This window comes from Crotalus tigris, unplaced genomic scaffold (assembly GCF_016545835.1).
Source record: "Crotalus tigris isolate CLP2741 ecotype Arizona unplaced genomic scaffold, ASM1654583v1 scf7180000017611.44802233496:7321179, whole genome shotgun sequence".
Taxonomy (NCBI): domain Eukaryota; kingdom Metazoa; phylum Chordata; class Lepidosauria; order Squamata; family Viperidae; genus Crotalus; species Crotalus tigris.
This window is the reverse complement of record NW_024096511.1, coordinates 3,695,956-3,722,425: the sequence shown is the minus strand read 5'-3', so window position 1 is coordinate 3,722,425 and position 26,470 is coordinate 3,695,956. Positions and strand designations below refer to the sequence as shown.

The 26,470-nt window shown below is 42.2% G+C and overlaps 1 protein-coding gene across 2 annotated transcripts in view; it reads right to left on the bottom strand.

Moving 5' to 3' along the window:
• The window catches only part of EPB41L2 (erythrocyte membrane protein band 4.1 like 2), an 89,467-nt gene extending 63,324 nt beyond the window's left edge, over nt 1–26,143 (bottom strand). The window contains exon 1 of one of the 2 annotated variants that reach the window (XM_039324340.1): nt 26,007–26,143. The gene's annotated coding sequence lies outside the window, so the exon portion shown is untranslated. Of the gene's footprint in view, nt 1–25,713; nt 25,735–26,006 lie in introns of those variants that run through there. The other variant, XM_039324348.1, reaches the window with a different exon arrangement.
• Between the last annotated feature and the right edge of the window lie 327 nt (nt 26,144–26,470).

Here is a 26,470-nt window from a genome sequence, read left to right as displayed (position 1 = left end):
AGTGACTCATGACCTTTTATTGCACTTATGACGGTTGCTGCATCCTCATGGTCACATGATCAAAATTCAGATGCTTGGCAACTGGCTCATATTTATGACAGTTGCAGTGTTCCAGGGTCATGTGATCCCCTTTTGTGACCTTCTGATGAGCAAAGTCAATCAGAAAGCCAGATTCACTTAACCATGTTACTAATTTAACAACTGCAGTGATTCACTTAACAACTATGGCAAAAAAAGTTGTAAAATGAGGCAAAACTCACTTAGCAACATAAATTTTGGGCTCAATTGTGGTCATAAGTTGAGGACTACCTATACTCATTTAGACTGAGATCCCTGGTCTTGCTTCTTTTTATATGACTAAATTGACTTAAGCCAAATGCATAACTTAGTAGCATATTGCAATCCTGTCTTTAAAGTTTTTATGTAAGCTTTGTATCGTGGTACTATAGACAAGAGATGTTTTGCATATTGTTTTTAAATTAGAAATGCAGCTTTATGGAACCCCACTACTGTTGTTTAACTATTACTAGAACAGCAATATACTATAGACTTTCACATATACATTTTCTTGTCACCAACCAACATGAGATGCAGCCATGCCTTTCTGGTGTTATTGATTTGGTCCATAAATATTAAGCAACTTTCTTTCAGTGAATGATTATCATAGAGATCAAATCTAATCAGACGGTGATATTAAAAATTCTCTTGTGCTTTGGTTTTTAACTCTGTGCTAGTTTAATGAATTGTGCTAAGTGGGAAGAATACTGCCTTCTCTATAGCTTTCTCCTATAAAAACAGAAGCGTATCATACATATTTGTAATCCTATTTGAATGACAATTGCATTAAGTCTGGCCAACTCATTGAAATGATTTCAGGAATTTTACAAAAGTAAGGTATCAGTTCACCGACTGTCACATAGAACAAAACACAAGTTCTGTATTTATAGGATAAATGCATCTAAAGCAATTTCTCAAACACAACAGGAGAAAATAATAGAAAAATTAAACATTTTAAAAATATATCTTGTAACAAGTATAAAACAAAACAAAGATGCATCTCATTATTACGTCCATTTTATTCTAGCGTACACAATGATGTCTTAAACCTGTTGTCATAAGCTTCTTTATCAGCTAGTCATTCTGAATAAAAACATTGCTGTAAAGTAGTGGAATCAGCATGTTGGATACAGTACAAAGGAGGCACGACAACTGAAAAAAATGTACTTTCACAGTATATTTAGTTATGTTATTTATGTTTTCAAGCTAAATTTGTTACCTGGATGGGTAATAATTAAGTTAACAAAAGTTAACAGTTTAAGGCTTAACTATAAACTGTCAAGTAAGATACTTGAGTCAGAGAATAAAATCTAGATGGCCAACAAAGGCTAATGTTGATTGCTAGAAAAACTAATAATTTCATGAGTCATCTAAAAGGCAGTAAAAAGGCTGATTAAAATCTCAAACCTAGTATCAAAATATCTATGGATCCTAATATTTGAGATTTTGTTACACAAAGCATTTGGTAAGCAGAATTTCTCCAGCACCAGAGATGGAGAATCCACTAATGGGTTAACTCTGCCTTCTTGCCCATTAGACCAAGTCAGCCAAATTTGCCACGCCCATCCTTGGGTGACCACTCCCCATTCTTGACTTGGTTTCGCCCAGACGGACGAAATTTGGCTCCTGGTCTAAGGCAGGTAGTAGATATTAAATTATTGGTGGGTTCTCTCTCTCTCCTCATTCACAGCCTTTCCAGCAGCGCTGGGATCAGCGCTGGATGAAATAGGCTGTAGAAGACAGGGAAGGGGCTTTTTCCCCTCCTTTCCATCCACAGAGCTGAAGCTTCTCCTGAGACTTCAGCTTTAAAGAAGTGGAAGAAAGAACCAAATCAGCTGCCTATGCTGGGAACAGCACAGCAGCCGTTCCATCAGAGGGAGTCCCTACGAATCCCCCACCCCCTTTTATCCTTGTTGCTCCGCAAGGGAAAGTTCTGGGGAAAGCCCTGATCAGCTGTTAAGCTGTTAAGCAGCAGCCAAAACAAAGGGAAAGCCTGGGGAAAGGTCAATCAGCTGCTAAGCGTTGGGATCAGCGCTGCAGCCGGCTGGGCTCGCTCGTCGGAGCGGCGGCTGCCATTTTCCCGGGATTTCTCTCTTCTCTCCTTGTGTCTTCGTTCCCTTGGGGGGGTTCTTAGTGACACACAGAGGCTTCATCTCGTGAGTTGCTCTGAGCGATCGCTGGGTTAAGCAGAGTGATCGCTTCACCTTAGTTTCTGGTTGCTCCGGTCGCCATTTTGGAGACTGGAACACGCTGTGGCTGCAGAAGGCAGCCTCTTCTTCCTCCGCCTCAAATTTCCCGCCATGGAAACAGCAACCTGGCAAGCACCGCCCCTTTTCTTTACCGGGAACTGCTCCAGTCTCCATTTTAAATCCCAAAACAGACGTGGCAGCTGTTTTCTTTTTCCTTTTTCCACCACTGAACCTAGTTCCTCACGGGGATTCCTAAATCTATTTATCCCATAAGGAGGGGAGAGCTGCACAGCAAGGTCCTTGTGCCGGTGCTCTCTTTTTAACACCCAGACCATTAATTCCCCTCCTCCCCCTATCTTCAACTATACATAAACAAATAATAAATAAATAGAAATAATAAATTAATTAATTTTATACAAAATTTAAAAAAAATTAAATTACTCAGACATACACATCATAATGCCTGCGCAGTAATCTGATGCAATTGCGGACCTGACCACGTTAAGCATACCTGCAGTCTACAGCAAGCAGATTTGCCGCAACAGTAGACAAGATCGGACAACCTCCAATCACCGGTCAAGTGGTCAGAAGAGCAGGACGACCACTCCCTGCTGTACCTGTTCAGCCTATCTCGCCAACTGATCCCTTGCCTGAGCTCCCTCTTGGTGCCACTGAGAAAGCTCAATTCAGGATGGAGGAGCCCTCGGTGGCTCAACCCAAGAACACCGCCTCCCCTCCCACCAGCCGCAAAAGACAGAAATCCTCGCAGCAGGAGGCGGCAGGCAGGATCAAAGCTAAAGCTAAGTCCATTTCTGGAAGGAAACCTTCCAAGTTGGCAGAGAAACAGGCTAACAGAAGACACCAGGCTCTGAAGAGGGAATTCTCCAAAGCACAAAAGCAGGCCAGGACAAAGGTGTAGCAAATGGAGAAGGTGCCTTTTGATCTGCCCTTGGGTCCCTCTACCCAAGGAGTATGGTTCCCAGAAGGGACTTTCCAAGTTCCTGAGGAGGAACAAGCCCAAGTAACCACACCTGAGACCATCTTCACACCCACAGTGGCAGGGCTAAGGGGGGCCGAGACTGAAGGTCTCCCCTCCGAGGATCGTGATGGCCATTACCCCAACCTGCTTCCAACCAGGGAAAACCAGACACCAGGACTCCTCCTCTCCACCACGGTCCTTTCAAAGCAAGGGCTCCTCCCCTACGGAGGATGACCAACAGGACCTGTCATGATGGGAGGAGGAAGACCCTACTCCAGACCCCTCTCCATTCAGAGGGGTATTCAACCCATCTTTTTTCCTTCCCCTGCTCCACAGAGCCAGTGCTATGGCCAACATTGGACCAGACCATACCCCACAACCAGACCCACTACCCGGTGCAGACCCATTGTTCTGCAAGCCCATTGTGGCTCAGCACCACGTTCCCTACCCGACACTCTTTCAGAATGCCATCAAGAAACAATGGTCATCACCGGGCACCTTTCCCCCCTGGGAGGAACAGACAAGAAACTGTTCAGTGCAGCGCCAGAACAGTCAGAGGTGCCAAAGGTGGATGGCCCCTTTGGATTCCTTTTCTCCCCATCCCCAGGGAGACATGGCAGAAGTCTTAAAGTCTGAAGACAAAAGATGGGCACTTGCATTCCACAGGACCCAACAGGCAGCGGTGTGGGCAGTAAAAGCCGCCACCTGTGCATCCTTCTTTGCACGAACCTCCTTACTCTGGATTCGTCAACTACAAGCCAGTTCCCCAGGAGGAGGTACATACACAACAAGACCTGAGCAAGCTGGCGACTGCATCAGAATATGTCTCTGATGCCACACTACATGCGGCCAGGTTCTCATCCAGAGCATTAGCATCCAACGTCTCAACATGCAGAATGCTATGGCTCAAACACTGGCAAGCTGACCCAAAGGCCAAGTGGGTGGGTAGCTATTCGGAGAAGCACTGAACCCCTACTTGACCGAAAACAAGGACAAGCGTAAGGTGTTGACCCACTCCAGCAGGCGGGCCAACAGACGCTCAAACCTGTACACCCATAGGCAGCCCTTTCGGACCAGAACGGGCACAGGTTTTTCTCAACCACCCTGGGCCCCCACATCTAGGCAGGATCGTCAACCAGACAGGTCTGGCCCCAGGCCCAGGCACCAGAGCAAATGGCCCTTTCGGGGAGGGTGGTGCTCCTACAGAAGGTTCAAGTGACTCCGAAGCTGTTTCCCCGATAGGTGGCAGATTGGCGCTCTTCTCCCGCCAGTGAGAAGCCACCACCATGGACTCCTGGGTTCACCAAACCATCCAATACGGCCTGTCCCTAGACTTCGTATCCAACCCCCCAGAACACTTCATCTCTTGTCCCCAAGCAAGGAACCCCGCCAAAAGCAACCTTATGCGAGAGGCCATCCAACACCTCCTAGAGATAAAGGCCATGGAACAGGTGCCAGTCGGAAACCGGGGGCGGGAGATTCTACTTCATCCTCTTCGTGGTTCCCAAGACCTCAGGGGGTTGGAGGGCAATTCTGGACCTCAAGGGTCTGAATCATCACATCGCCTACCGAAAGTTCAAAATGCAATCCCTACACTCCATCCTAGGCGGCATAAGACACGGGGACCTCCTGACATCCATAGACATCAGGGAAGTGTGCCTCCACATTTCCATCGCTCCCAGACACCGCCAATTCCTCAGGTGCTGCTACGTAGGACACCATTACCAATACAGGGCTCTCCCGTTTGGGCTCTCGTCAGCCCCAAGGGTCTTCACCAAGGTCCTAGCGATACTGGCCGCACACCTACGAACAATACCGGTACGCGTCCAGTGCTACTTGGATGACATTCTCATCCAGTCTCCCTCTCCTCAGGTCACCCAATCGGACCTAGCACTAACAATCAGGGTCCTCCAGGAACACATCTTTTCGGACAACTTTCAAAAAAGTCAGACCAATCCATCCACCCGTCTCTTACACCTGGGTGCCATTATAGACACACTCAGGGGTCAGGTTTACCTGTCACAGGAGCGAAGCGACAGCATATGGTCCCTAGCACTAAAGGTACGCAGGGAACAAACAGTTCCACTGGTCATGCTCTCCCAGCTCCTGGAGATTTATTTATTTATTTATTTATTTATTTATGAGACTTATATACCGCTTTAAGTGCAAGCACTCTCTAAGCGGTGTACACCAGTAAGCAATGTATATATATATATATATATATATATATTTACATTGCCTCCAACAATCTGGGTCCTTATTTTACCTACCCCGGAAGGATGGAAGGCTGAGTCAACCTTGAGCCGGTGAGATTTGAACCGCTGACCTGATGAACACAGTCGGCTAAAGTGGCCTGCAGTACTGCACTCTAACTGCTGCGCCAGCTCGGCTCATGCATTGCAATAGTTCCTTGGGCCAGGCTACAATCCAGGGAACTCCAATGGTTTCTCCTTCCATTCCAGAGGCTGAGACTCAGCTCTTCCAACAGGCGAGTAAGGGTCCCACCCGAAACCTTATGGTCACTCAAATGGTGGGCATCACCAGCAGTAGCCAGAGGGTCACTTTTCAAGGAACCCGACAGGCTCACACGACGGTGTGTTTGGCTGAGGAGCGCATCTGCAGTCTCAGTGGGCACAGGGACAATGGTCCCAGGCGGATATGGAACACAACATCAATTGGTTGGAGTTAAGGACCATACACTTGGCCCTTCACCACTTCCACAACAGGGTAGCGAGACAACATGTCCTAGTCCTCACAGACAATGTGTCAGCAAAGACACACATGAACTGACGGGGGCACTCAGTCCAGATCCCTCATGTCCGAGGCCCAAGCCTTGTGATCCTGGGCAGAGGCAAACCTCACTACCATCACAACCGAACACATCTCAGCGTAGCGAACAGACAAGCGGACTTCCTAAGTAGATCAACCGTGGACCACGCCGAATGGGGTCTGCATCCAGACCTATTCGCGGACATAGGAAGTTCGGACAGCCAGTAGTAGACCTGTTCAAGTCTCCGGCGAACGCCCAACTACTGAGGTTCTTCTCAAGGTTCCCATCGCCAGGAGGAGAGGGAGCGGACGCCCTATGTTGCTCATGGCCGGGGGGTCTACTTTACGCATTTCCTCCCCTTCCGTTGATCCCGGCAACCATCCACAAGATACTACAGGAACGGGTGGAGGTCATACTTGTGGCCCCACATTGGCCACAAAGACCATGGTTCGCGGACCTGGTGAATCTCTCCAGATCACCCCCATGGAGGATTCCCCCAGACCAAATATCACTCAGCCAGGGAGCTCTAAAACATCCAGAACCCCAATGGCTTCAGTTAGCCGCCTGGCAATTGAACGCTGGATCTTGAGCGGGGAATCATACACGTCAAGAGTAATTTCCATGATTCAGGCATCCCATCAACCGGCGACAAACCGCATCTATGACTCCACATGGAGGAACTTCTGCAGTTGGTGCGAAAGACGGCTACTTGATGCCTCGAACCTGACAGTCCCAAACATCCTAGAATATTTGCTTGATGGTCTGGACAAGGGCCTCGCTCCCAATACCATCCGCAGACAGATCACGGCGCTATCCACTTTACTTACATGCACCAACTCAGTCCCCTTGGCACAACACCCTAGGATCCGCGCCTTCCTCAATGGAGCCACCGACACAAAACCACCCTAAGTCCACAGGTACCCCACCTGGGAATTACCACGGGTCCTCCGGGCCCTCACCAAGGCACCATTCGAGCCCATCAAGTCTTGTATTCTGAGGGACTTGTCCTTCAAGGTAACTTTCCTGGTCGTGGTCACCTCGGCCAGTGCATATCTGAACTCGCGGCACTGTCGGTCAGGGGGGACCTCTGCTCCTTTCAGCAAAACTGTGTGGTCCTTCGATTGGACCCAACTTTCGTTCCAAAGGTCAACTCCACGTTCCATAGGGCCCGAGAGATCGTCCTACCGGACTTTTGCCCCAATCCGTCCCATGCCCTGGAACGACAATGGCACACACTGGACGTTCATAGGGTGCTGCGATACTATATCAAGTGAACGGCGCCCTTCCGCAAGTCAGAGGCCCTCTTTGTCTCATTCCATGCCTCTAGTGGGCAGAAGGTGTCTGCCTCAACTATAAGCAAGTGGATCAGGGCTTGCATTGCGGAAGCATATCAATCTCTGTCCCTACCAGCACCAGGGCAGATCACAGCACATTCCATCGCAGTGCTGCAACCTCCGCAGCGTGGGCCACTCGGGCCTCTATCAAGGAGGTTTGCAGGGCAGTGACATGGTCTTCGCCCTCTCCGTTCATCTGAAACTACAAGATAGACCACTTCGCATCCGCGGACGCCTCCTTTGGAAGGAGGGTTCTCCAGCAGGTAATCACGTGAGATGTGGCAGCGGCCTCTCTGGTTCCCCCCCCCCAATTGGGACAGTGAGGCTTTGATATGTCCCATTAGTGGATTCTCCATCTCCAGTGCTGGAGAAGGGACGTTGTCTTACCTGAACGCCTTTTCTCAGCATGGAGATGGAGAATCCACTCCCATCCTTAAGAATAACTAGGTCATATCAGGAAACAGGGAGCCAACACGTCGAACTGCAGTCAGCCGCTTCGCCCTCATCAAGAATGGGGAGTGGTCACCCAAGGATGGGCATGGCAAATTTGGCTGACTTGGTCTAATGGGCAAGAAGGCAGAGTTAACCCATTAGTGGATTCTCCATCTCCGTGCTGAGAAAAGGCGTTCAGGTAAAGACAATGCCCCTTCTACTAAATTAGATCCTTCCCATGCCAAAAAGAAAAAGGTAATGACTATGTATATTATTCATAAATGTACACACCATCTTACAGGAATGAGAAACTTTTAGTTCTATAAATGGTATTATCCTATAGATGGTATTTAGCCAAACCCTAATTATCTGTGACACAGTCAGCATTCAGAGCAGTGTTTCTCAACCTTGGCAATTTGAAGACGTGTGGATTTCAATCCCCAGAATTCTCAAGTTCATACATCTTCAAGGTTAAGAAAAATTGGGTTAGAGACACTAAGAAATGAAACTGCAACACTGGGAGGGTCACAGATTTCCCACCGTTGCAGTAAATACTAATTCCTAGAATACCAAAAACTAAATATGGTGCAGTTCTATGGTGTTGTTCTATCTCTCTGCATGTGTTTAATACATAAGCCAAAGCTCCTTTATCTTTTAAAGCATAACTTTTGAAGATCTTAACATTCCTCAAATTTAGTTCAAATTTGCAATCTGTTTCCTTCTCTTGCTCTACTACAGCTCCCATGATAGCTGGCCAGCATGGCTGTTGGCCAGCACAGCTGCAAAGCAAAAGGCTGAAAGAATGTAAGGTCATATTCATGCTCAGAGGAGGCTGTGGTGGTAAATTAAAATTCTGACCAAAAGGGTCAAAAACAATCTGTTATGTTTAACATGAGAGAGGACTAGAAAGGTACTTCATAGTTTGATTTATAGTGACTTTTACATATTCTGTACAACTTACACTTCACTTTATATTCAGGTACAAACAAGGAGAGTAAAGAAAGGTCACTATGTTTTTTTAAAGTGAAAAATGCAAAATAACACTGCTGTGTTAAAACTGAACTCGTATGTGTAATAATACCAGTTCTCACACAAGAGCCCTCATTAAGATCACCATTTTTTTCTTTCCTTAACTACTGTTAAATGGACCCCAGTGGCTGGGTTATGCATTGAGCAAAGACACATACAATGGTTTACAAATCACAATAACTGGAGTTATAGTATACATTAAGCCTAAACCAAGCAAATCCAATTACTGTTTAATTTGAACCATGAACCGCAGTCACAGGTTTTTTTTCCCAAGATAAGCAGCAACAATCACAACCTGCAAAAATATATCTCTCTTAAACCACATAAATATCTAGAACAGTGGTTCTCAACCTTTTTAATGCCGTGACCCCCAACCGGTCATAAGTCGAGGACTTTCCCTGCCTGGGAGCGCCACACATGCGTGGTGCCGCCCTCTGCGCCGGCCGAGGCGTAGCTGGCAAGCGGCAGAGACGGCGCAGGCCGACCACCGGCTGGGCCACCAGCTGGCCCAGCCCAAGGGAGGTAAGGCACCTGCTGGGCCCCACACGCGCCAGCAACTATCCCTGTGCCCGCCGGCCTCCCACCTCCCACCCCTGGCCCTCTTTTACTTACATTTTTAGTAGTTGCTCAGCAGGGAGGGGTGGAAACTTCCAGACAGCTCGCCTTCACTGCAGACAACTTGCAGCACTGTTTGCAGAATGGGACTTTTGGCAGGCTCAGCAGGGCAGAGGCAGCCTGAACAATTCCTATTGGCTTTTGAAAGCCAATAGAATTAGACTCTATTCAAGAAAGTCTATTTTATTGGCTTTCAAAAGCCAATAGAATAAAAGGGAGTAGCACAGCTAAGGAAAAGGGGGAAAAATGGCGGACTGTGTTGTTTGGCAACCCCCATGAAATGGTCATTCGACCCTAAATGGGGTCCCAATCCACAGGTTGAGAACCGCTGATCTAGAAATACTCATTTTCTTCTTTTCATTTCAACAAAGCTATATGAATCTTGCCTCCTTGTATTTGCCTCTAGCTAACTCATATTTGTTATTGCTGCTGTTTCATATTTTAACTAGTTCACAGTTAACTGCTAGTCACATGCCAAAAGTCATATGCTTTGCTAAAAAGCTCTTATTTTACCATGCCAAAATTTCAGACAATTTTGGTCCAAGTGTATTAACTCTACCTCTGAAAAGAGAATGGTTTTCATTTGGAGTCAATTCTCTGTGGGGTAGTCTTCTCTTAGAACAAGGTTGGTGGTTTATATTAATTTTTAATAATATATTCTTTTAGTAAAGATACTTTAAAAATATTTTATAATGATTGTTTTATGAATTTTTGATTTTATTTGATTGTTGTATACCTTTATATAGTCACTATTACAGTTACCCTAATAGAGTAGCTATTAGTGAGATGGATGGCAATAGTATGATAAATGAATAAAGGTTTGCCCCATTTCTTTTAACATTCTACAAGCTACTCAAGATGGAGTTTTTCTGAAGAGGATGTAGTGGGTAGCTTGTTGCATCCATTTTTATCTTGGAGGATTGTAATTATGTACATTTTAAAACATCCCCATGTATGGAATACATTTTAATACTTCCACAGTAAAAATATAAAATAAAAAATAAAAACAATTACTCTGAATTAGTTGTTTTTTATTTTATATTTTTACTCTGTGAAAGTAAAACATGGGGGATGTTTTACTATGTCTTATAAACTGCCATGACAAATGCTATTTTATTGAAAATTGATTTCTATGCTAGAGACAAAGCCTTAAAAACACAAAGTTGTTGGATAAAATGTTGATTTTTATCTAATTATTCAGGATGCATTTCATTTTCTTAAATGTGCTGGGTTACATCTCTCATTCATGCCAGTATGGTTGATAATATTGGCTGGCTTATGAACCTGTAGCCTTTTCTATTAAACATGGGATGATTACAATATAGGCATAATAACATCAACATTATATTGGACATGAAAATTTATATTAAAACATAGATCTTATAAAATTAAGAACATGTCCACATAAGGTCAGCCTGCTTTGAAAAGATTACACCATTGCCTTTAAGAAAAAATAAAATCCAGAGCTGTTCAATAAAATGCTGAATTGCTGGATTTAGATTAAACTATTTGTTTGAAACTGGTATTTATTCTTTGAAATATATTCTTCCAAAATTAAAGGCACCCAATTTAATCTTTACTTTTAATCTAAAATTTTCTCCAACTCTCCTCAATATATTTTCTTTCTACATAGTTTCCATATATATTGAGATGTATTGGTAACGCAACAATAATGAATTCCAAATGAATTGTTTTTATATATTTTGAAATAGGCAATTAAACTCAGCTTTTAAATCAAAAGTATTGTCCTCTATTTTCAATTGAATTAAACAACAAACTATGAAATAATGTAGTTAAATTATGTTTTGTCCAAAACAGCAAAGATCAACACATGGTTTCTAATTCTAATCCAGACCATTTGGAGATTCATAATTAAAATGGCAATTTCTGTTTCAGACAAAATTACAAATTAGTTGAAAGTAAAATAGAATGTTTCTAATCACATCCTGAAGACTGTGAAAGAAAAGAGAAATAGGGCAATCTAAGATCCAAAACTAACAACAATATATGAAAATGTCTTAAGAAGCCTTAGAGACTATTACATTTATACCCTGACTTAAATAGCATATATAACAGGCATAAGAAAATAAATATATTTTCTTTTGTAATTATTAAAACAATTTTATCATTAATTTTTAATCTCTACCATCAAAAATGAATTTTTCATTTAATTTGATATCAGCATATCCAGCCATTTTCAAAGTGCAAACACTCAATTGCATCTCATGAATATGAAAAATTCACTACAATTCTTGACTTACAATCATAATGTAGACTGCCCATTAAGCATAAAGTGGGTTACTCACATAACCAATCCAATTTTATTATTTTTGTGGTGGTCATTAAACAAATCTGGGGTTATAAAGCAAATCCATTGTTTGCTATGGGGAATTTTGGCCAAAACCGAAAGTAAATATCAGTTTTCAGGAAAAAAAATGTTGTAAATTGTGGTCATGTGACCACATCAGGGCCAATTGATGATTGTCCAAAATGTGATTACATGAGCATAGGGAGGGGCTCTGGCTGTTGGAAGATTAGAACCAGGTTTTGGAAGGGATGTCATAACTTTGAATAATCACTAAGTGACAGCTTGTAAGTCAATGACTATCTGCATGAATGCAGGCTGATACATTTCATACATAATATATTTTGATCTACTTGTTTGATATCTAAAATGGTGGTGGATATACCTAAAGATTAAAAACTATTGCAATTTAGTATTTGCAGAAATAGATAAAATCATAAGTTAGGAAATCAAAATAAACCCATAATTACTTTGTTGAAAATCTAGAAGACAATAAAAAAATATGAAGAGTTGTGGTTTATATACTAATTACAACAAGAACATTTATATAACACAGAATAGGAAGCAGGGAATTTTATTCTTAGATTAATGGTATAAGATGCTTTACTATATTGCAATGACAGAAAAAAATCAACCCATCTGTTACATTTTCAAATAATCTAAAGGATACTTTTTGAAATATGGAAAGATATTTCAAACTATGAGAAAAATTTACTGTTTGTTATACTCAGATATGGAAATATATCTATTATTTCTAAGAGGTTCTGGTTGATAGGTAATATTTATAATTATATAGTACTGCTACTGTACCGTCCTCTCTGCTGTGTGGCAGTCTCTTCATTTGAGTTTCTCAACTACATATCAGGGTTGGCAGGGCGATTCAATAGGCTTATACTCCTGGAAGATTTCATCCTGCCTTCTCTGAGAGTAGAGCCCTAAGTGGCTTACGAGTTCATGTCCATTACGGCAGCTATGGGCCTATCCGAGGTCATTCAGTGCCCTTATGACAGCAAGCTCAGCCATCTGCTCATTAGATCCATGTCAAGGAGGGTTCTCTCTCTCCACAAGAAGCTATTGCTGGGCCCCACTACACCAACTGATGTCCAACCTTCTTTTTTAAGGAAGATTGTGAATGTAGTGGTTGATGAATCCTGGATTATATGGACTCTTTCCAGTCAGGTTTCAGGTCCAGACATCGCATTGATTGCAATTTTCGATGATTTCTGGCAGGAGAAGAATGGAGATAATGCATCCATCCTAGCTCTTGATCTCTTGGTGGATTTTAATACCACTGACCAGGGAAACCTTCTGGATTGGTACCAGAGATTGAGAAGGGGTGTCACTGTGTTGTGCTAATTCTCTTCAGGGCCAATACCAATTGGTGTTGATCAACCTTAGTCCTTAGTTTGTGGGGTGACACAGAGATCAGTGCTGTTTCCATTCCTGTTTAATACCTACAAGAAAACACAGGCGGACATCATCTGTCGCCAGTGAGTAAGGTATCTGATATTTTATTCTGATGTTTTCAATGGATCGATGGTATTTTTAAAAGAAATATATAAAAGTGATTTTTAAACTAAATATAGTACTTGCTGTTCCAATACTATACTAGCTGAGGAATGCTGGTCAGGTTTTCATATTAATCTTCCAAAGCAACAAACACAATTCTTGGGAATGTGCTTTAACTGAAAGTGCAGTATTGTACAAAGTAAATATTGTGAGTACAGAAACTCATTTTTTTTTTTTAACCAAAAGACCTCCCAAGATCACACTGCACCAAGCAGTTTACATGAAGGCTGTTTTAAATCTTGACTATAGCACAGGGATGAAATTTCTCAGAGGACGTCTCAGTGTTGCTGAAAAATAGGAACTCTTCTGAATTTTTCTTCCAATAACGTTTAGGGCCTTTCTAAAGCCTTGCAAGACAGGCAGAAAGTTCCATCTCTGATCAGATGCTATTTAGAAATAAGAATTTTCCCCTTGTCCTTGCCTGAGGAAAAGGAAATAATTATCTGTCTGTTGCCCATATTTTCTATAGATTATGAGAAATTTATGAAGATTCTCTGGTGCATCAATAATGACCATTCTTGGATTGCAAAGCCTTGTTTCCAGTTATGCCTTCATTTAGTAAGTTATTTTAAGACTATCCAGAAACTTCAAATGGTCAAGAATTCAGCTACCTGTGTTATGATAGGAGCATCTACATCTTTACATCATAAACTGTTTCTGGATACAACTGAAAGTGATGGTTGTCACCCTCTACAGGCCCAATAAAATTAAAAAGGATAGGTTCCCTCCAGGTTGCTACTCTTAAAAGCAGCTGTTCTCAACCTGTGGGTCGCGACCCTTTTGGGGGCCGCACGAGCCTTTCACAGGGGTCGCCTAAGACCACCGGAAAACACATATTTCCAATGGTCTTAGGCAGGGCTTGTCAACTGCCTTCTCTTCCCCCCCCCGCGGCGGTGCCTCCCTCCCATTTTGCCCTGCAGGGGGCGCATGAAGAGCGCAGGCGCAGAGCAAGACCCCGCCCTCCCCAGAGACTCATTGTGTAGCAACCGGATTGACTTTTTCTCGTGCACGCAGGTCAGCGAAGGGGAGGCCGCTGCAGAACCCAACTCCTGTGCCCGAGAGCTGGCAACCCCTGAACTTGCGCTTGTCAGCCGGGAAGTCTGGTGACGGCCACCAGTCTCCTTTGCCACCCCGCCTGTCCTCAACTCCTCCTCCAGCCGTTCATGTTGAGCTGCCGGGGCTTGACAGGGAGAGAGGGAGGGAAGGAGGAAGGGACTCCTCTCCTAAGCTTCAAAGCACGATCGGCTTCCCAAGGGCGCCACAATCCTCACAAAAGTGGGGGGGCGAGAAGCAAAGGGGGCGAAAAAACTTGTGACGGGCTCGAAGGAGCACCTGTCAGCATTGGTGATGAGAAATTCCCCACAAACCCAGGGAAGGGGTGGAGAAAAGGAGCCCTCTTTGGGATGAAACCGCCAACTTTTTCTCCTTGGCTTTGCGCTCTTCTGTTCCTCGGCTGCCAAGCCTCTGCTGGCTGGAACTTCCTTTCCTTCCCTCCCTTTTGGTCTCTTCCTCCTTCCCTCCCTCTCCCATTGTCCCCTCCTTCCTTCCTTCCTTCTTTTCCTTCACCTCCCTCTTTGTCCCTCCTTCCCTCCCCTTGTCCCTTCCTGGGCACGGAGGAGGGGAGGAAAGAAGGGACAAAGATTGAGGGAAGATTGAGGGAAGTAAGGGACAATGAGAGAGGGAAGGAAGGAAGGAACAATAGAAGGGAGGGAGGGAAGGAAGGAAGGAAGGGAGGGACAAGGGGAGAGAGAGAGGGAGGGAAGGAGGAAGAGACTAAGAGGGAGGGGACAGAAAGAAGGGACAATGGGGAAGGAGGGAGGGAAGGGAGGGAAGGAGGAAGAGACTAAGAAGGAGGTGAAGGAAAAGAAGGAAAGAAGGAAGGAACAATGGGAAAGAGGAAGGGAAAGAGGAAGAGACTAAGGGAGGTGAAGGAAAGGAAGGAAGGGACAATGGGAGAGAGGGAGGGAAGGAGAAAGAGACTTAGAAGGAGGTGAAGGAAAGGAAGGAAAGAGGGAAGGGACAATGGGAAAGAGGGAGGGAAGGAGGAATAGACTAAGGGAGGTGAAGGAAAGGAAGAAAAGAAGGAAGGGACAATGGGAGAGGGAGGGAAGGAGGAAGAGACTAAGAGGAAGGTGAAGGAAAGGAAGAAAAGAAGGAAGGAAGGGACAAGGGGAGAGAAGGGAGGGAAGGCAGGCACCCACCCCAGTCCCATCCCAGAGACCCACAGATTCCCCCCCACAGGCACTCTGCAACCTGAGTGATCAGCTGGCCACGCCCCCTGGCCATTGATCACATGAGCCTGGGACACTGTGAACGTCATAAGTATGAATCAGTTGTCAAGCATCCGAATGTAAATCACATGACCCTGGGGATGCTGCAATAATCATAAGTGTGAAAAATGATCATAATTCACTTTTTCAGTGCTGTTGTAACTTCAAACAGTCACTAAGCGAATTGTAAGTCAAGGACTACCTATACTTTCCCATTTTTTCCTCTCTTTTTTTGGTCAAGTTTTTGATACCCCCCGGCCAGCTGGATGGGAGGTTGGGGGTCACCACAACATGAGGAACTGTATTAAAGGGTCGCGGCATTAGGAAGGTTGAGAACCACTCTTTTAAAGACTAATAAGAAGCCATGTATTCTCCCTGCTGCTCTCATTCATTTGAAGCAATGTATTTCTCAAGATCAAATCCCATGCTATTAGGTTTTAGGACAGTTATCAAGAGAGTACTGGAAGTGGAACTTTGAGTAATGGGCCTTCATTATGGATTTTGCCCTGGTGCTGGATTATTCTCATTTTGATTTTAACATTCTTATTATAGGAGTGCTAGCCATACAGATGCCTTCAGAATTGAAGCAGCATATAATCCTAGGAAATACATACGTCTATAGCAGTCCCCCAATTAATTAAATTAGCAATTCTGTCAAAAGGGAGATAACCTACAGTAGTCCAGCATTATTTATTGTGACCAGACCATATTGGCTATTGTTCATTGCTGCATTACTATCCAAGTGTTTATTAACACACTCCTTAATCTGCTCAAAAACCTTGCACTGTACAGAAATCAAGCTGACAGGTTTGCAATTTTCTGTCCCTTCTGTGTTTTTGCACATGTGGAGAAAATTTGTTCTCCTCCAGTCTGGGAATTTTGCCAGTTCTCAATGAGTTCTTAACCAGTACAGACAGCACTAGCAATAGCACTTATATACCACTTCATAATGCTTTACAACCCTCTCTAAGCAATTTACAGAGTCAGCATATGGCCCCCAGAATCTGGGTCCTCATTTTACTGACCTCAAAAGGACGGAAGGCTTAGTCAATCTTGAGCTGGTGAGAATCGAACTGCTGGCTGTCAGCAGAATTAGCCTGCTGCATTCTAACCACTGCACCATCACAGCATCACAGATGCTGGTTCTGTGCTAACCTCTGCTAATTCTTTCTGAATCTTAGGATACATTTCATCTGGCTCGGGATACTTGAATTCATTAGAATTAGCTAAATATTTTTTTAATCTTTCTTTGTCCACCCTACGTTGAACCACCCTTTCACTACAGACATAATGATGGAAACCTAGGAGTTCATTTTGCATCTAAGCTATAAAATATAAAACAAGATGTTCTGTCTTGTCATCTGTTACCAATTCATCCCTTTCTTCTGTCAGTCTATTTGCCTTCTTTTGGGTTTCTTTCATAACTAAAAAAAAAAGGAAAATACTTTTTTGTTGTTTGGGACATTTCATAAAAGCTTCAGTTCAGTTCTGCATTTTAATTGTTCCGATCCTTATCATTTCCAGAGACTGCCTTGTATCTTCCTTTTGTTATAGGTTCTTTCTTCCATTTCCTACAGATGGCTCTTTTCCTTTTCAGCATTTCAGAAACTCTAATGAACATCAACATGATGTCCTTAGATGATTACATTTTCCTTCTAGAAAAAAATGTTTGCAGTTGTGCAATATCTCAATGCAAAATATCTAAATTTTCAGGTTTTCCCAACCTTGTCAAACACTTTTCACATTAAGAATTTCAAGCCTGTAATCTATATCCTGTGGCAGTATGCTAAAGATTTTAGTCGGGTTGTATCTCTCAAGAGTACTTCAGGAGTTAAATCAAAAGTTCTTCCAAAAAATTAAAGTATTAGATTGAAAAACCAACTAAATCCTGGAGTAAAATCTATGAAATAGACAACAATAATCAGAACTTTTGAAAATTTTTAACACACTTATCTTATTTTATATATAGTAAAAGAACATCTTTGCTTGAAAATGGCGACACCTAAAATTTAAACTAAATAGCTTTCAGATTCCTCAGTTATGGCTTATTCATGAGTATGTTTATAATTGGTATATGGTAGCTACATTTAATATTACGTAAGTAAATAACCATTAATACAATTTGACACTCTTGATTTTCCTTTATCCTCATACCACAAATTTGCTCTGAGGGTTATTATCTCCAGTTGATTAGAATACTTAAAGATACAAAACAACAGAATAACAATTAGAAGAGACCTTGGAGGTCTTCTAGTCCAACCTCCTGCTCAAGCAGGAAACTCTATAACATTTTAGACAAATAGTTGTCCAATCTCTTCATAGAAACCTCCAGTTGGAGAACCCACAACTTCTGGAGGCAAATCATTCCATTGATTAATTGTTCCAACTATCAGGAAATTTCTCCTTAGTTCTTGGTTGGTTCTGATTTTTTATTAGTTTCCATCCATTATTTCTTGTTCCGCCTTCAGGTGCTTTGGAGAATACATTGACCCCCTTTCTTTGCGGCAGCCCCTGAGATAATGGAACACTGCTATCATGTTACTCCTAGTCCCTTCTTTTCATTAAACTAAACACACCCAATTCTTGCAACCAATCTTCAAATGTTTTATCTTCCAGTTCCCTAATCATTTTTGTTGTTCTCTGCGTTCCTTCTAGAGTCTCAACATCTTTTTTACATCATGGCAACCAAAATTGGATGCAATTTTCCAACTGCGGTCTTCTAAGGGCATTATAAAATGGTATTAACACTTCACGTGATGTTGATTCTATCCCTCTGTTAATACAGCCTAGGACTGCATTGGCTTTTTGGCACCTGTGGCACACTGCTGGCTTATATTTAAGTGATTGTCTACTAGGACTCCAAATGTAAAGAAACAGTATAAATCAAATCAAATTTCTCCAAGAAATTTTTGCAATTCCATGAACATTACATTTTCTTAAGCTCTGGTGAAAATGTTTGAAAATCTAAGCATGCTGTGTCAACATGGTCACTTCATCCATATTTCTGCTGAATCTAAAAAAAACAAATCTCTAAAATTTAGATAAGATGTAAATGCCCTGATAAATTACTTTCAGTAAAGCCTGTTCAGTCATGTGCTTATTTTTTCTTTTATTGAAATACAATTTCATGGATCTTTTTAAAGATTCGTCACTCACAACCAATAGCAATGCAGCTATTCAAAAAGACATAACAGCAATAGCACTTAGACTTATATACCACTCCATAGTGTTTTACAGCACCCTCTGAGCTGTTTACAATAATGCTAACATTGTTTACATTCCTTACTCAATATTATTGTCATTCAGATTGCTTATTCAACATACACATTTCCATTAAAAATGAATGTATTGCAATCCATTCATAAATATATAAACACTTTATATATAAAGGAACTGATAAATATATAAAAGAACACTTGCAAATCTGTACTTGAATTTTTCTTTTTGCATTATAAATTTTTCCACTTATGGATTATTTCCCATTAAAATTTGAATAAAATTGCAAAATAAATAAATGGGACAAGCAGATTGTTATTCATATTGCTATAGAACTGGTAAGCATGCAACTCTTAGTATATGTACACACTCACCACCAGCATTTAGTACTTACTGTATACAGAGTACATCATTATCTGGCAGTTTGGATTACCCCTCCAATCATCCAGCAAAATTCTTTGGTAAACAACAATAGCTGTCACCCCAAAAGGGACCATTAGTTTTTTTCATGTCTCCAGAATTAACTAGCATCACCTCAGGAATAGCCTGACTTGGGTTCCTTTTGAATTACATGCAATTATAGGAAGTAATTTATTGAAAAAAAAGTGCATGCAACAGTGATGAATATACAAATTTTGAATTTAACTATATAAAAAGAATGACTGGTTATTAGATACAAATCTACGTATACAGTATAAAACCACATGTAGTCCTTGACTTACAACCATTCATTTAGTGACAATTCAAAGTTACAATGGCACTGAAAAAAGTGATTTATGACCATTTTCACACTTATCAACTGCTGTACCATCTCCATGGTAATATGATCAAAATTTGGATGTTTGACAACTGGTTCATATTTATGATGGTTGCAGTGTCCCAGGATCATGTGATCACCTTTTGCAATCTTCTGGCAAGTAAATTCAATGGGAAAGCCAGATTCCTTTAACAACTATGTTACTCATTAACAACTGCCACAATGCACCCAAGTAGTTTTTCCAGACAGCACAGGAAAGTGCAAAAGCAAAGAAGAATATATCTTGTTCCAGTAGAAGTATCTCAGAAACTGTTTCTCAACTTCCCTACTTTTGATTTTTCTAATGCAAACGCAAGATGTAATCCATAAGCAGTTTATTTAAATACACAGCAACTTATATCTGTGCGTTCCACAAATGTGCACTGTCATCAGTTTCAACACTTGCTGAATAAAGAAAAATAATCATAATGTGAGTAGCGTATCTCAAATGTTTAAAAAAACTACTTATGCAAGACAAAGGAAACAAACCATCAACAGGAAACAAAAGAACAGCTTTCTGATCATACAGCACTATGCTGACAAGTATGATGCTGCCATTTGGAATACATATGAAAAAGGCAAAGGTTAGATTGCAGGCCTACTACTAGGTTTCCTGAAAATCAGATTCAATCTACTTCAAAAAATATTTTAAAAACCCAACATTACTTTGTGCATATATAAAGATAATGATAACACATTTCTCAGTCATCTTTCCTTAGAAGATAGTTCAAGCAATGCAACATGTGGATTTCCACTTTCACCCATCTATAATCTAAATCAGTGGTTCTCAACCTTCCTAATGCCGTGACCGTTTAATACAGTTCCTCATGTTGTGGTGACCCCCAACCCCTCATCCAGCTGGCCGGAGGGTATCAAAAACTAGACCCCCCAAAAAAAGGAAAAAATGGGAAAATATAGATAGTCCTTCCAGCCAGCAGAGGCTTGGCAGCCTGGCTGCTGAGGAACAGAAGAGCGCAAAGCCAAGGAGAAGAAGTTGGCGGTTTCCTCCCAAAGAGGGCTCCTTTTCTCCACCCCTTCCCTGGGTTTGTGGGGAATTTCTCATCACCAATGCTGACAGATGCTCCTTCAAGCCCGCCACAAGCTTTCTCACCCCCTTTGCTTCTCCCCCCACACTTTTGTGAGGATTGTGGAGCCCTTGGGAAGCCGATCGTGCTTTGAAGCTTAGGAGAGGAGTCCCTTCCTCCTTCCCTCCCTGTCCAGCCCCGGCAGGCTCAACATGAACGGCTGGAGGAGGAGTCGAGGACAGGTGGGGTGGCAAAGGAGACTGGTGGCCATCACCAGACCTCCCAGCTGACAAGTGCAAGTTCAGGGGTCGCCAGCTGACGGGCACAGGAGTTGGGTGCTGCGGCGGCCTCCCCTTCGTTGACCTGCGTGCACGAGAAGAAGTCAATCCGGTTGCTGCACAATGAGTCTCTGGGGAGGGCAGGGTCTTGCTCTGCGCCTGCGCTCTTCATGCGCCCCCTGCAGGACACATTTGGTAGAGTTCGTGCAGACTGCTGCCAAGCAGCATATTTTCCACAAGCAAGTGAGGTGGAGCAGAGGGGGGGAGGGAGGTACCGCCACGGTGGGGGAGAGAAGGCGGTTGACAAGCCCTGCCTAAGACCATCGGAAATATGTGTTTTCCGATGGTCTTAGGCGACCTCTGTGAAAGGCTCGTGCAACCCCCAAAAGGGTTGCGACCCACAGGTTGAGAACCGCTGGTCTAAATCAACGCCAGGTGATGTCTCTAAGGACTACCTGTATTCTAATTTTAACTTCTTGAAAGTCAAGAATTACAGGCCAAGTGTCATGTATGCTGCCTTGAATTCTTGGACGAAATAAATCTAATAAACAAATCTCATAACATGCTTGTGAGAAATAAGTTTAAAAAATAGGTAAAAATTCTAAGACACCTCAAAGGGAATACATTGGGAACAGTTAAACCTTGAAAGGGCCAGATTAAATTAACCTCTGCTTGCTAAATAACATAGGTTATGTTAAAAATGCATATATGTTTTTATTATACTATATAACAGAATTAGATAGCAAAGATAGATTTCTAGAAAGATGTCCCTAATGCTACGAAATACATTATACAGCTATTCTGTTCTCATCCTGAATTGATTTTTGTAATAAATGAAAAGGGTAAAAAATGAGACGGAAAATACAGATTACAAATATATAGCATTTATAATAAAATCTCAACAGCATATCATGATGGCAACACACACACACACCCCACACACACACAAAAAGGCTAGAATCACAAAGAATGTAAAATTACATTTTCTAATTAAATATCAAAAACACACCTCCTGGAGATCTAATATTGCTCTGATTTCTGACAACACCAAGTATACTATAAAAAATAGAATGGATACCTTCATTCCAGTTAATATTTTTATGCATCGTTTTTTGCAAATGTCAGAATGTTTTACAATAGAAAACTTGAAATGTAACAATACAATATGCCCAGATAGGACCTAGGTAATTCTGGATGACAGTGAAAGACCACCAAATTAGTTAAGGCTAATCAGCAACCTTGGAAAAGACAATAACAAAACATTTTCATATGACTGTCAAGAAAATGACACACATTTGTCCATGCAGTCACCCACAATCAAGCTCAACTTGAATCTTTACTTTTTTAATATAGTATTTTAAAGCAGAATAAAAATAGTATTCATTTTAAAAAGATGGGAGAGGAAACAAGAAAAACATGGAAACTATTCATGCAACATTCATATAGATAAGTTCTTATGAAAAGGCAGACTTTATTAAGGAACTTAAAGACGCCATTATAAATGCCTCACTAATATCAGAAATGACAGCATTCCATATGGTAAAAGTAAAAAGACCATCTGAGATTGGGCAAAATGGCACTCTGGGGTTCTCAGCACATGCAGGTTAGCTGTTTTCTTCTCAAACTAGAAGAATCAAAGACATGTCTCCTAAAACATAAAAGAATCAAACTTCCCTAGGGTTTTAAAAGAAACATTCTGTTTCAGTAAAGTTGAATAAAAGAACAATATGGCTTTACATATGTTTATTTCAGAATTACACCTACACAAGGGGGGCATCCTTTTTTGCTTCGCTGTCCTCATTACACTTTCCATTGTCTTTGTGTATAAACAGGGAAAGTAAGACAATTAAAGTAAACAGTCTCAAAAGGAGTGGCATTTTATTCCTCCTGTTCAAACAATGGAAGGTAATATGTTTACTTTTCCCTAACCCGGAAAGCAATCATACATCCCAAATCAGGTAATTACCCCAAATACTTATAATAGTCCAATCATAACAAAAAAATCCCATTTGTAGACTTGGAAGAATGTTTTAATGCTTCTGTTGAAGATACTGGTAGAGGACCTGAAGAACAAAGTTAGGGACAATCATCATGGAGAAAATCTATGTGGTCAGGAAGAGTTGACATTGACTTGATGACACATAATCAATATGTTGCAGATCTTGAAGGAACCTCAGTACTATAAAATTTTGAAATAATTCCTAGAAATATATTATTTTATGACAGATTTAGAAAATCTCTATAAATCAGCAATAGTTTTCTGTTTACATGTAGATCAGCTCATACTACATCAGGACATTATTAACTTTTCAGAAATTTGGACATATAAAACTTGCATTAACTGAAATACACTTGTCAATTTTTATCTGTTCTATTACCTGGTTACACTACGTCTCTATGCTGTATGTTTGCTAAATTTCAACCAATTCCCAGGAGAGAGGACAAAATTGTTCATAATTATGGCTGCACAAATTGCTTATGTTCAAAAACTATTACCATGATTGTATAATAATCAAATCCTTTTCCCCAAAAAAACAATTTTGAAATCATTGTACTTAAGACTGTAGTTTTATTTCCAGTATGTTCTAAGCTTAATCCAAAAACTACTGATCAACAAGTTGGACTAAATTTCAAACCACTAAATCAAACTATACTGAGATAATATATTCATTAAAATAATTATAAGTTTACAAAGCAATTCTATGATCAAAGTTCAAAAAACGTTTCATTAGACAAGATAGACAAATATTCACAAAAAAGGGTGTGGCAAAGAAATATAGTGTTCAAGCCACATCTATACCAAAGTGCAGTACATTCTTACATAAAATATTCCTAGATATGTACATTGGGCCTTTTCCAGGACAGAAGATTGTTTAAATTACAGAAAAATTATCTGAAAAAAGCGAACAAGGAAAATATAAGACAAGCTAATAAAGACAAAATCCTTTGTATTTTACATTTGTACCTATTACAGTATGTCACAGCAGAAAGATATGAATTCAGTTTATCCTTTGAGATTCAGAACTGAAGCTAATCTAGACAGAGCTCTGTTGAATAAAAAAAAATATCTGTATTTCCACAATCCTTAATAGTACCCTAGCCTAAAACTTTCATTTTTATCAACTATCCCAAAACAATGTTTCCCCATTAACATTATAAAATAAACAAATCACAACTTTCATATTCCATCCATTACATTTTCTCATACCATACAACATCCTAGCCTGGAATAGCCTGCATGAATGAAAAACAATTACGGTAGCTAGGTAAGATTAAAAAATGGGACATAACATTCATTAGTCTTCACTCTTCAAAGTATGAAGCTAACATTTCATCAGGTTGAGCCCAAATCTTAGTGACTTCAGTCTTCTCCATCTCACTTACCCTATATCACCTACCCTAAACCAGAATTATCACTTTCTAACCGAAGCAATGCAGAGATTGTGCATACAATCCTAGGTGATCATTTCTCTATGTACATGTCCTGATACTGATTCAGACTTACGTTAGCATAATCTAATACCAAATGTGTCCTCCTAGTATTCATTTTTAAATTTCAGAAATTAAACTTTGGATTTTACAAGTGCCACTACTTTAGGGAGAAGGACAAGTTGTTGTTTTTCATTTGTCCTATCAAACATGCAGTAGAAAAATGTCTGGATTCATCCTGAATAAAACCTGTGGTATAATGCCACTATCTCAGTATTTAGATTATCAGGACAAAAAGAAAAACTTACAAATATCATTATAAGAGTGTTACTGTGGGTTTTAGATTTTTAATGAGAATCATTTATGCATAATTGTGAAGATGGTAGATGTAGAATTGGAGAGGCCTAAATTCAAGCACACTTTCACCCAAAGCTTTGTGGATAGATTTTCTCAGTCCAATTTATCTCATAGATAAATGTGAGGAAAATTGGGAGAGAGCACTACCTACTGTACACTGTCTTGGTCTCCTGCAGAAAAGAGGATATAAGCCTCACAAATACTGTAATATTTTTCAAAACTGTTAGAAATATCATTTTTTAAAATAACTTCGATATGATTCATATGTTAGCTGCGTTCACAGAATACTCCTGCATTCCCTCTTAAAAAACATTTTTATGGTGATCTTGCCCTGTGGTTTTCTCCTCAAAACGAACCACAACAGCTGTCTCCAATGTGTAAAAACAGAATTGACAGATCTGCCCACTTCCTACTTGCAGCGGCTTCCCTAATAAGTTACGACCCTGAGATTCTTTGGGCGAACTTCCAAAAAAGTGTCGCCGCTGCTCATTCTCTCACTCGCCCCAGGGCGCACTTTGGGTGTTTGTTGAACACACACGGCAAGGTGTAAAAGGAGGGAGATTGCAACAACACGAGCGCCGGCTCCAGGATACAAACTTAACTAAAGGAAATTTCCGACGGCGCAGGAGCTTTTTTCGCAAGTGGCAGTGAAGCTGCCGCTCCCAATCTCAGCGGGAAAAAAAGAGTCTCCAGACCGACGCGCATCTCTGCATCTCACCCCACCGACTGCGGTGCAACTCGCCAAGAGCGCGAGCCCGGCTCGGCCAAGGGTGCGGGCCAGTCGTCCGTCTCCCCCTCCCGCTGGACCACGGCAAGAGGGAAAGGAATTTCCCGAGGCCGAGCTGACAAGCGTCTTCCTGGCGGAGTTGCTGCCGCCCCCAATCTTCCTCTCAGCCCGGGATGACTTTCGCGGAGGCGGAGGCGGCGCCGAACTACATCACCGGTCTGGCCCAGAGGACAAGGAGGCGACCCGGCGGGAAAGAGGGGCAGAAAGCGGAGCAGAAGCAGCGCTCGCCACAAGCCGCTGTCCAAGCCTAGGGCTGAAAATGAACGGGAGCCGCACCTCCGTCAGGGCAGTTAACAGCTGCCCGGGGAGCAGAACCAACAGACCTCCATTCACCTCCGGCGCTCGAAGAAGGAAGGGGAAACCCAGAGCCTTCCGCGCTCCGCCTCTCCCGCTCACTCGGTGCCCCGCTGCCCGCCTCACGCTTCCCCACTCCGAGCCCCTGCAGGGAAGAGAAGGCGTCTGACGCCGAGCCCCGCGCTCAGCCCGCCACCTTTTGCTCGCGCCCGAGCCCGCCAAAGCAGAGCGGACAGGCAGACTCGCTCTAACTGCCCGCGCTGATCGCTCCCTACCTGCCTTCCGCCTGCTCGTCCCCGCGCACCGTCTCTTTCAGTCTGACTCAAAATTGAAATTCCCTGGCCGAGGCCGTCAGCCCCACCCCAGCCCTAAACTGCCTCCTCCTGGAACACGCCCCCTTTGCGTCTCTAAGCCAATCAAGATCTTAGGACAGCTCTCGACCCCACCTATGCCTCTTGGGGTTTTTTTCCCCGTGGCCCATCAATCACAAGCATGGCCAATTGCTTGCCTCCCTCCTACTTTTTTTCTAGCCACGCCCAGCAATCGCAGACTGAAGTTTGAAGAACCGCGCCTTCAGGCCCGTGGGGCGCGTGCTGCTGTCTTCGGGTTATTGTTTCTGTTCTGGGGACGAGAAATGCACGGGGGGGGGGGGATAAACAAGCTGCTCTAAGTGAATTGGCGATTTAAAATGCTCATTGGTTCCTTTTTCCTGCCAAATCGTTTATTGCAAATTTTAGGC